This window comes from Alnus glutinosa, chromosome 3 (assembly GCF_958979055.1).
Source record: "Alnus glutinosa chromosome 3, dhAlnGlut1.1, whole genome shotgun sequence".
NCBI lineage: Eukaryota > Viridiplantae > Streptophyta > Magnoliopsida > Fagales > Betulaceae > Alnus > Alnus glutinosa.
This window is the reverse complement of record NC_084888.1, coordinates 14,735,336-14,746,823: the sequence shown is the minus strand read 5'-3', so window position 1 is coordinate 14,746,823 and position 11,488 is coordinate 14,735,336. Positions and strand designations below refer to the sequence as shown.

At 32.8% G+C, this 11,488-nt stretch overlaps 1 long non-coding RNA gene across 1 annotated transcript; it reads right to left on the bottom strand.

Moving 5' to 3' along the window:
* Positions 1–2,964: 2,964 nt before the first annotated feature.
* LOC133862256 (uncharacterized) lies at positions 2,965–6,704 on the bottom strand. The gene is made up of 2 exons (XR_009899186.1): positions 6,493–6,704; positions 2,965–3,250 (listed from the first exon to the last, which is right to left on the bottom strand). It is a non-coding gene; the product is annotated as an uncharacterized LOC133862256 (long non-coding RNA).
* Positions 6,705–11,488: the final 4,784 nt, after the last annotated feature.

Genomic DNA, 11,488 nt, shown 5'->3' with positions numbered 1-11,488 from the left:
AATTCATAACTATATATAATTAAAATTTTATCTATAACAATAATTATTATAGCCACATAATAACATAGTCTGAACTACACAAGTCATAACTCATAAGTATACAATTCACGCTAAGTAACTAATATAAATTATAATGATTAAATATCTAGTTACTTAGATAATTACTTAGATAATTTTGTTACATACTTGATACTTGTAGCTTAAGTATAAAATAATGATTAATTATTATTATTATTATTATTATTATTATTATTTTAGTTTAAATATAATTAATAATTTGTAGGCTTTTACTCGTGAGCCTATGAATTAATGAATTATGATTAAGTGTAATTTGTGTAAATATATAATTATTAATTATGGATTTATGATTAACATTTAACAGATTAACTAATTAATTATAAATGTATAATTATACGAATATGACAATATGTAACTTATAAGTTAGAATTAATTATCTTTAAGTATAAATAATAATTTTTAAAATTTTTAATTAACTTATAAATATAGGCTTATAATTTATAAAGTACTAAGGTATTAACTTATTGCAGAAATGAGAAAATGGTAATTTTTTTTTAAACTTTGAATCATTATATTAACTAATTAAATATGACCGTTAGATTTATTTGTTAATCAATTTCAACTGTTGGATGGCTAATGTGCATTCCAACTGTAGAGCACGAATGACATTGAAATTTACTTAGTGTTTCGCACGTCACGCTATTCATCTATTGACTATTAGTCTATTGTTGAATCATCCAACAACTAATTTATATCAACGCTCATAATTCATCTGAATCGAGCCATTGTATCCGATCAAACGCAACTTGCGTGTACAGGATTATTTCCTGTTTGAATTCGCGTGCGTGACCTGCGTCACTGGCAGAGTCGCAGCAATGCAGCATGGCTTTTCAGTTTTCAGCCTTTTCCTGTGTTTCCAAATGTTGAACGCATGTTACCGAGGAGACTTTGAAAGTTTCAAAAATTTTGCTGTATGCATTCGAGTTTCGACCGTAGGAACTATTGGCCGGAATAAAACAAAAAATTAAAAAAGGGTACAAAGGAAAAGGGTTGAGATTTTGCATTCATGGAGAATCGTACCACCAGGTACCGGCCTTCTTTTTCTTTTCTTTTTTCTCTCTTTTTCTTGAGGCCTTTTTTTTTTTTTTTTTTTGAACACTTCTTGAGGCCTGCTTTTATCTTCAACAGTTCAGCATGTGTAAAGTAGACTCCTTATTTCTCCCACTCTCTCTTCTCTCCCATAATCCCATTTCTTTTCTTCTATTTTCGTTTCTCTTGAAGTCCTGCGTCGGACCTAAACGCGAGAGAGAGATTCAGTCTTTCAGAGATTGAGAGAGAGAGACAACCCCAGAGAGAGAAGGTACAGTGAGAGATGATGAAGAAGAAGAAGATGGTGAAACAATGTGTGAGAATCTGTCATTAATTGGATCAAGAAAAGGTAAATCTCAAGCTTTTACGATTTCGTTATACCCACCATGAGCAAAAATCGAAAATCATGTTAATTCCGTAGGATTTAATTCTTAGGGTTGATTTATGTTGAGATTTTGAACCTTTTGTTCTTGCGGGTGTTGGCTTGTTACACTGAAATTTGTCCTCACGAGCCGGGCGAGCCGAGTGCCTTATCGGGCACTCGGCTTGTCAAAAAACCACTACTCACCCTCGAGCTCATGAACATTCTCCATGAGCCGAGCTTGGGCAACCACTACTCACCCAAACTCGGCTCGTATACATGCCTATCTACAACAGCATCAGATCTTGTTGGTCGCCAACACCAAACACTATTGATCAACACAATAGAGAGTTTAGCATCCACCCTACTTTGAGCATCATAAACAGCTCGAAACCCATGCTTCTCAAACAAAACTCCAGCAGGGTGCCAATTATCCATCCAGATATGAATATTTTTCCCATCCCCTACTTCAAACTTATGGAGATTCTTAGCAGTATCACGCAATTTCAACAATTTCTACCAACTCCAAGAACAATTCTGAGGAATGCTAATACTCCAAAAGCACATCCTCTTCAAAAGATTCTCTTGAACCAAGGCCACTCAAATAGACCCTGAGCGAGCAAAGAGACTCTAAATATGTCTCAATATAGAGATCTTCCAAACCTCCAAATTTGTCAAGCCCAAACCCCCATCTTTCTTTGGAAAACAAACCTCATCCCAAGCAACTTTAGCCTTTGTAGTAGCACCATCTTTTCCATTCCAAAGAAATCAATTAAATTTCTGATTAATATCCTTTATAATCTTCTTAGGCAAGATGAAAATCCCAGACTAGAAGACTTGAAGGCTATAAAGTATAGAGGCCTAGAGTTAAAGCCTCCCTACAAAAGACAGATGCCAAGAAGTCCAAGAAACAATGTGGTTTGTAATCTTGTCTAACAACACTTTACAATCTGCAGCAAAGAGTCTAGAGGATATCTGTAATGACCCACCCCCAATGACACAGTATTGTCTACTTTTTGGCTCCCCCAAACTAGATTTCCCAGGAGGTCACCCATCCTGGTACTACTCTCGCAGAAACATGCTTAACTGCAGAGTTCTGATAGATTCATGCCCATTACGGTTTTAAAACACGTGTCAAGAAGGGTGCTTATATATATATATATATATATATATATATATATATATATATATATATATATATATATATAAGCACATACCCATTCACATACCTAGGTGATGTGGGATATCACCATCACCCCCTTTTAGGACCCAGCGTGTGACGACCTTTTTTTTTTTTTTTTTTTTAAATTTTTTTTTTTTTTATACAAAACATTTGCATAAACATTAATTTCTTAAAATATAAACGGATCTTCACAGTGGCACGACGATATGTCACAAAGCCAACATATGGTACATATCCCATAATATGTATATGGTAAATCAGAGTATAACATCTATCTACTATGCAACGGAAAACATAAACCTAATAGCGGAAATCACATCTTAAACATCTATCATAAATTAATCATAATCAAGAGCCAATATTACATATATCTATTTAAGTCTTTCTTCAAATTAAATACATAACATAAATGACCTTATATAATAATAAGTGACACAGGTGTCACAAACCATAAACAAAACCCATAAAATAGAGGATGCCTATGGTTCTGCAACTACGACCGTCGCAGCAAGTTTCAGTCATAATATCCCAAGTGCACATCTACAACACCATCAACTACGACTGGAGTACCTACAGCCAAATGAACATCATCTATACGGCTGTGGGGTTTGCCACATCCGTATAGGTGGAATTATGAGCCCACCGTCTTAGCATAAATACATACACTAAGACCTCAGATGTATACTATTCATTGAGTTTTCGCAATGAACCAACTTTTTCTTTTTAGTCATGCGTACACTATAACAGCTACCAATTTTATAAATTTTTGTTTGAAAACCCCAATAGCTGATATAGCAAACACCGAATAATAGAAAATATTTAAAGCATACCAGTTGAGCTTATACGTAGAAGTTTCATTGTTGAAAACAACTACATACATTCTCACCTACTATAATACTTTTATGATTGATGGCACGATGCTTTTTAACACATGCAACCCGACGATAGAAATATACATAAGCTCTTTTCCATTAAAAATCTTATGCATACTAATACGTCTAGTAAAACTACTTATAGTATAAAAACATCACTCATAAAAACAATGCTATACATGCTCATGCTCATAGTTTTATGCCTTGGGAATCTAACTCAAGTATAGTGCCTCAAGGGAATCTAACCCAAGTGAGCACCGCATGGGAATCTAACCCATAGTCGAGGACCTCAAGGGAATCTAACCCAAGTAAGTACTAGTGCCTCAAGGGAATCTAACCCAAGTAGGCACCTCATAAGAATCTAACTCATGGTCGAGGACCTCTAGGGAATCTAACTCAAGTAAGTACCTCGTGAGTACCTCAATGGAATCTAACCCAAGTAGGCACCTCATGAGAATCTAACCCATGTATAATTTCCTGTGGGCTATGAACCTCACTTCGATGCACGTTTAGTGTTCATATGTTTATACCTCATGCCTTAAAATAATATACATTTAATTTCATGAATCATACCTTTAACACATGCTTTCTTTATAAAAACATAAACAATTCAACATGTCATTTCTTAAACAATTTGCATAACTTAACTCACTCTAAAATCATATTCATGTTCCATTGCGATCACAGTTTTCAAAACTCTCAACCATAACATACAGTGACTCCATTCATTTAAACTTCACATATCATATTCATACTTCAAAACATCATCATAATTTCAATATATTCAAAAGTACTCAAATCGTCCAAAACAGTTCATAATCAATATACAGTTGGTTCAAGTTTGTAAAACAATATATATTTTGCAATTCATCATATATGAAAATAATACTTTTCAGTGAGTAGAATACTCACCTTGGCTACATTGGACTCTTGACTCGAATATTCCTTTGAATTCTAGTTACTCAAACTCTACATTGGAGAACCAATTAAAGTCTCTAATTTGGACACAATTCTGCAAACATTGGTAAAGTTAGACTACTCTATTGAACTTATACTCTTATGACACATAAACTACCCGCGTGCTCACACGTCGCTTCACTCACTTCTAAGACTAGTTAAGTATCCTAAACTATTATTAGGTTAATCATTGGTTATAGGTTTGTATCTTATCTTGTTTATTTATTATTATTATATCTTATTATCATTATTAACCCTTAATGGCTTGTTACTTATTTACTAAGTTAACCATACATACTTAACTCATATACATGCATATGTATGTTTATGTATATACATATACGCATACAATGCTTATTAAGCTAAACATAGCCTTATAACACACTTAGGTATTTCATTATACATAGATAAACGCATTAATCATATAATTACATTCCTAATTGATTTTGGAACCTATTCATGTATTTCTATAATATTACTATTTCGTGTTTGTTGTCTTAGGGTTATTTGGACAATTTATCATTTTACGACATTCTTATTTTAACTATTGTACTTGATACTTAATCTTTATTAACTATTAACCATCAAAGTAATTTAAGCTATAAGACCTTAATATTATAAAACATATTAATCTAATAACTCTTATTAAACTAACTTATAATCACATATTGTAATATACATTCTTTTATTACACTTTGCCTATTTATTTATTAGAGCTTATGGTATATACATAAACCTTAAAGCTTAGTATTATACTTAGGATCAATTTGCTATTAGTCAATCACTCTTATGGACCCTATTATGTCCATTTCAATATCCAAACTATTATTTATGTTTGTTTGATACAATTCTTGCATTTATTTTATATTTAGTTATTCACTTATTTTATCCACCTATTCTTTGTCCCCTATGATAATAATCTTAGGCTTTAGGTGAATAACTTATTTCGTTTCTTAATCTTTAGATACAACTATTAGTATATTTTATACTTTATCTTTTATTAGCTACAACTATCTAGGTAATTTAGATTATAGTAAGGTACTAATTTAATAACTCTTATTAGATTAGATTAGATTATAATTCCATTTGTAACATATTTGTTTACTAAAGCTTAAAGCATATGCATAGACTTCTAAACTAGGTATTACACCTTTTGTTATTAGTTCATATCTCTTAGGAATTCTACCTCGATATTAGTTATGTTAATATTTCAATATCACAAGCTATCTATGTTTATTGGACTAACTCGATTATCAATTCTTGTATTTCTTTTACATCAAGTTATTTACTTATTCCCTTAATTTATTCTTTGTTTATACTAATGTATTTTATTTACTATTTATATTAATCTCTATCCATTCACTTGTTTATTATTATTACCCTTTATCCTAATTTTAGTTCAACCCTTGTACATATATGCATTCACTTATCTATTATTATGCCCATAAGAGGAAACAATCAAATTAAATCCCCAATTGGCCATAAACCATACGACCATTCAACCCCAACACCCCAATTCAGTTACTTGAAAATTAGTAACATAAATTAAACTCTATCCCTACAAAACTACATAAATCCAAAATGCTCAACTCCAATTTTGGCTAACATCAAGAACTCAATCCATAGGCAAAATAATCTCAAGATATTTATAATTCCAATTTCTACGAAAGCCCAACATCAATTCAAAGACATAGCAAAAGCCCCAAAATTTCCAAACAAAACCCTAGATTCGGACTCAAATAGAAATCTAACAAATTAACATGATTTCAAGTTATAAATCCAATGGGTATGATGAAATTACAAAGAGAAGCTTCAAACCATATCATTCTAGCTTCTATGTGCGAAATGCCCATACAACAAACTCAAAATCACTAATAAACTTTCAAAACCGAAACCCACTTCTCACTTTAATCTAAAATTCGCATCTAGAAAAATCCCTAATGACCCACATGATTTCTATGATGCATAAACAATGGGTGACATGAAAACACAACGAAAAGTTAGAAATCTACCTCACAAACGACCCATAACCGGACTTCTTCTTTCTCTTCTCTGCATCATGCTCTAAATCTCCCTCTCAAAAATCTGCAACGTCTCACTCTCGGCATCAATCTCTCCCATGGCAGCTCTCTCTCTCACGGCCATGTGTGTGTGAGTGAGTGAAGAAGAAATGTGGAAGAGAGCAATGTGAAGAAGGGAGAGGGAGGGGCTGCGTGAAATGGAGAGAAGAAAAGAAAGAAAAGAAGAAAAGAAAGAGGAATGGGAGAGAGAGAGAGAGTGAGTGGGACACTTGTCCCATTGTGGGTGGTTGGGAGAAGATGATGTTATCTTCTCCTAACCAATCCAAGGGTGACATGTAGCAAAGTGAGATGACATTTTTATTTAAATGCCTAGACTTTCATAAATTACACTAGGACCCACAATATTAAAATCCTATCTTTTAATAACTAATATATAACCCCACATTTAATTTAATTACTCACTACTCATTTAATTCATTATTTATTCCATTAAGACCCATTATTATTATTATTATTATAATTCTATTATTCCACCTAAGACTTATTTTGTTTTCAATAACATAAATATTATTACCTAGAATATAATTATTAGTCTCATGTATTTAATAAATAAAATTTATTAATTACTAAATTCCTTATTTATTTTCTTGGTTTTTACACAGCGTCCCCGCTGGTGACCCTCATGGGATCATTTCATTCTTGGCATTCCAGCGAGTGCCCACTGGCGACCTTCATGGACTTGTGCATGCTCCCCTCATCTCAGACTAGGCAATGTCTCTGATACCATTTGTAACGACCTACCCCCAACGATACAATATTGTCTGTTTTTTTGCTCTCTCAAACCTGATTTTTGAGAAGGTCACCCATACTGATACTACTCTCGCAGAAGTACGCTTAACTGCGGAGTTCTGATAGGTTCATGACCATTATAACTTTAAAATATGTTGTGTCAAGAAGGGTACGAATATATATATATATATATATATATATATATATATATATATAAGCAATCATCATTCTCATATCTAGGCGATATGGGACGTCACAATATGAAAAGAACCCCAAGGTATCAAACAGGAAAGTGTCATTCCTTCATCTGCAGTGCTTCCATCAATAGGTGCTTCACCCTAGTCGAAATTCTAGAGTAGAAGAAAGAACTCTTGGATGGACTTGAATTCAAATCCGAAAAGTTTTTCAAACTCTTGAAGAGCTTTTTTAATAACAGAAATAGAGTTTAGGCTAGCATCAGAGAAAATAAGCAAGTCATAAGCAAAACATAGGTGATTAAGCTTCAACGGAAAACATCTATGGTGAAATTTGAAACCAAAATTTCCCCAATGCAATCAACCATGATCTTAGAGAAAATTGTTATAGCAAGCACAAACAAATAGGGAGAAAGATGGTCCCCTTGCCTTAACCCTTTCTTCCCTTCAAAATAACCAACCAAGGTCCCATTTAAAGAAATAGAAAACCTTGGAGAAGAAATGCATTCCTTAATCCAACTAGTGAACTTCTCAGGGAAACCAAACTAGAGTAAGTAGTATATGACGAAATCTCAGTTTATTGAATCATAAGCTTTCATAAGATCAATTTTTGTGGTGTATCTCGGGGTCCCTTCCATCTTATGATAATTCCTGACAAGTTCTTGAGCTAGAAGAATATTTTCATAAATACTTCTAGAAGGAATGAAAGATGACTGATTTTTACTAATCAAATCACCAAGAATAGTCAACAACCTAATAGAGAGGATCTTGGTTATACACTTGTAAAGCACATTACAACATGCTATCGATCTGAAATCCCCATAGTAGAGGGGTTAACTTTATTTGGCACCAAAGTTAAGATAGTAGCATTTACTTCCTTAAGAAGTCTTCCTGTATTAAAAAAAACCTTTGATGGTAGCAACCACATCATTACCTACAATGAACCAGGAGGATTTGAAAAACTCGGCAAAGAAGCCATCAGGGCCGGGGGTGTAACGCCCCGCTTTTATAAAAAGTGTAAGTGGAATTTTTTGAATTTTCACGTGACATTACTATCTTATCAGAGTTAAATGTTGGCAACGGAATATATAAATATAATACAGACATGGGAATTAAGTAACACTTCAGAGCTTCTACTGAAATACCTCAAAATAGGTATAATAAGTGAGTCAGTATAATTATACAAAAGTAGTAGTAGTCATGCTTCACAGGGCATATATAATTACACAGGCCAAAATATCTAGAGTTTAATAATTACATAACAGTAGAAATATAAATATTGTCTCAGAAACTAGGTTAATGAACTACATCATAGTAGTTCCCAAAAAGGAGGCATTCTAGTCTCAAATACTAGTATCAGGATCCATCTAAGGGTCTGAATAGTTATGATATTCTTCCTCTTCATAACCTGATTTAACACATAATACAGGGAGAAAACAACAACACAAAATACTATAATAATATGAATGCTGATTCATTTAATAAATGCAACATAATGCAATGGCTTTATAATCACATGTATACGCAATATATAATCTATGGTCACGAAGCATAGACATAGATTGAATATTAGCATAATTATAAAGTAATGACAGTTTTAAATGCAGAGTTTTAGGTATTTCTCTTTTTCCGCTCCTTTGTTGACCTTGACACGGTTAGTATTTTATTTGAAGCTTTGGCTTCCTCACTTTAACTTTTAATTATATTATTTGGGAGCCTAGGCTCCTGGAAACCTTGGTTTTCCTGGTGACCTTGGTATACCAGTTTTTGTATTTATTATTCCATTTTCAGGTACTTCCTCATTCATTGAGAACATTGGAACTCTAGTGGAGCATAATGTACCCACTGTGAATCTTGATCCAACAGCTTGTTATTAGACAGATTATTAAAATAATAAAATATGCAAAGTCACATGCGCAAACAAGTAAATAAAGTAGTAGACATAATATTATAGGAAAAATCAACCAGCTTCGTCCTCAGTAAGTATAGAGATACTTACTCGTTTGCTTCAACAGTTATCCTTAAAAACTGCATAATTTAAGCCATGCAATAATAATAAATTAGTGAAAAAGGCACTACAAAAGTATTTATTATTATTACTATACTTATTCTCTAGAAATTATTTTCTATTATAGCGGCTACAGATTTAAATATAGCAATCATTCTAATACTTCCATTTATAAAAATTGAATGGCTTAACGGTATTGATGTTTTGTTCTCTTAACTAGGATATTGAACGCCATTTTAAATTATTGAGTAATGAAATGACACTACTATAATCAAATATCTTCTTTTTATTAACTATTAGCTCCAGCTAGTATATATATATATATATATATATATATACACACATATTAAAATAACTTACACACACATACACTCATACACGGCACACACATACACTGCCACTCTTTTATGCACATCCTAATGCCATATATATATATATATATATATATATATACTTTTATCAATCACCCATATTATCCACTCACACAATTCACACACACAGGTTACCTGCACTTATATATATATATATATATATATATATATATATATATATATATAGAAACAATCAATTAAAACATCTTATGATAGTATTACATGCAAAACTCTCCAAGTGTCCTTGTAACTTCTTCTCTCTTTTCTATCCCCATAACCAATTCTTTCCTTCAACTAATATACATATTTATTCCTTAAATTATCCTATTCAATACTCACTGTTTTGCTGTTGATGACTGGTTATGTCTCCAAAAGGAAAAACTCATTTGGTGAAAATAAAAGAGAAGGTAAGGAAAATTATATCTATATCCGATTGTTACAACTTCAAGGGAGAAGGGGAAAACATAGCATATATTAAAGGAATGATATACTAAATCCAAAAATGAAGAATTACTTACTGGAATTCGCACAGAAAAATCCAATGAAGAAAGGGAAAACTGATCTGGAATAGAACACTCCAAAGTTGAGTTGAAGGTTGCTGGTTTTTTGTTCAAAAATAAGGAAGGAGTTCAAGCATTGTTTTCTAGTGTTTTGCTGAGAAATGAGAGGTGGTTTGAGGCTTCATTTTTGATCTTGAAGTGCTGGTTTCATAGGAAAATAAGAGAGCTTTTCCTATTGGAGTTTCAGCACTAAAACAGGGGAAGAACAAGAAGCTTACATGAGGGAGAAAGAAGAGAGAGTTTGCTGAATTTGGTGATGATTTTGATTGCCCATGCATGCATTTTATAGAAATCCTGGATGGTTGAGATCACACCAGCAAGGATGCACTTCAATGGTTGGATTGAAGCCAAATAATCCCCCAAAATCGTAGCCCAAATCCCCTAGGATACTATTCCCACATCTTTAGGCAATGATTACTTGGTATCTATAAAAATCTAGTTGGTATTGAACCAAATTGGACTAACTAGTACTAACTAGATTGGGAATATGATCGTCTGGAACCAAAAGCATGGTGTGCGTTTAAGAATCAAAGGTAGAAAATCGACCCTTGCAGCTTACACGTAAACTGCACCGCACTGGATAATTAAGTCGCTTGATCGACTATAAAGTCGCTCGATTGATCCCATTTACCCGCAAATATTAAGTCGCTCGATCGATTTAATATTCGATCGATAAACTTCGCTTCCAAAGTCGCTCGATCGACTTTGGTTAATAGTATATTTACTTATCTGATTTCTATACATGCATATGTACATATACATAATTCTATTTAATCTATAACTAACATTAATCAAGTCTTATACCTATGTACATACACATGTAAATATTCAATGGCGGACCTACATGGGGGCTAGGGGGGGCCCTGGCCCCCCCAACCCCTAGAATTTTTCTCAAAAAAATATAAAAAATTTTAAAATAAATAAAATAAAATAAAATTTTTCCCTTAATTTTGTTTACTTTTTTAGATTTGCCCCCCCAAATTTTTTTTCTTTCAATTTGGCCCTCCCATATTTGGGAGGCTGGGTCCGCCACTGTAAATATTATTATATGCACATTATTAACCT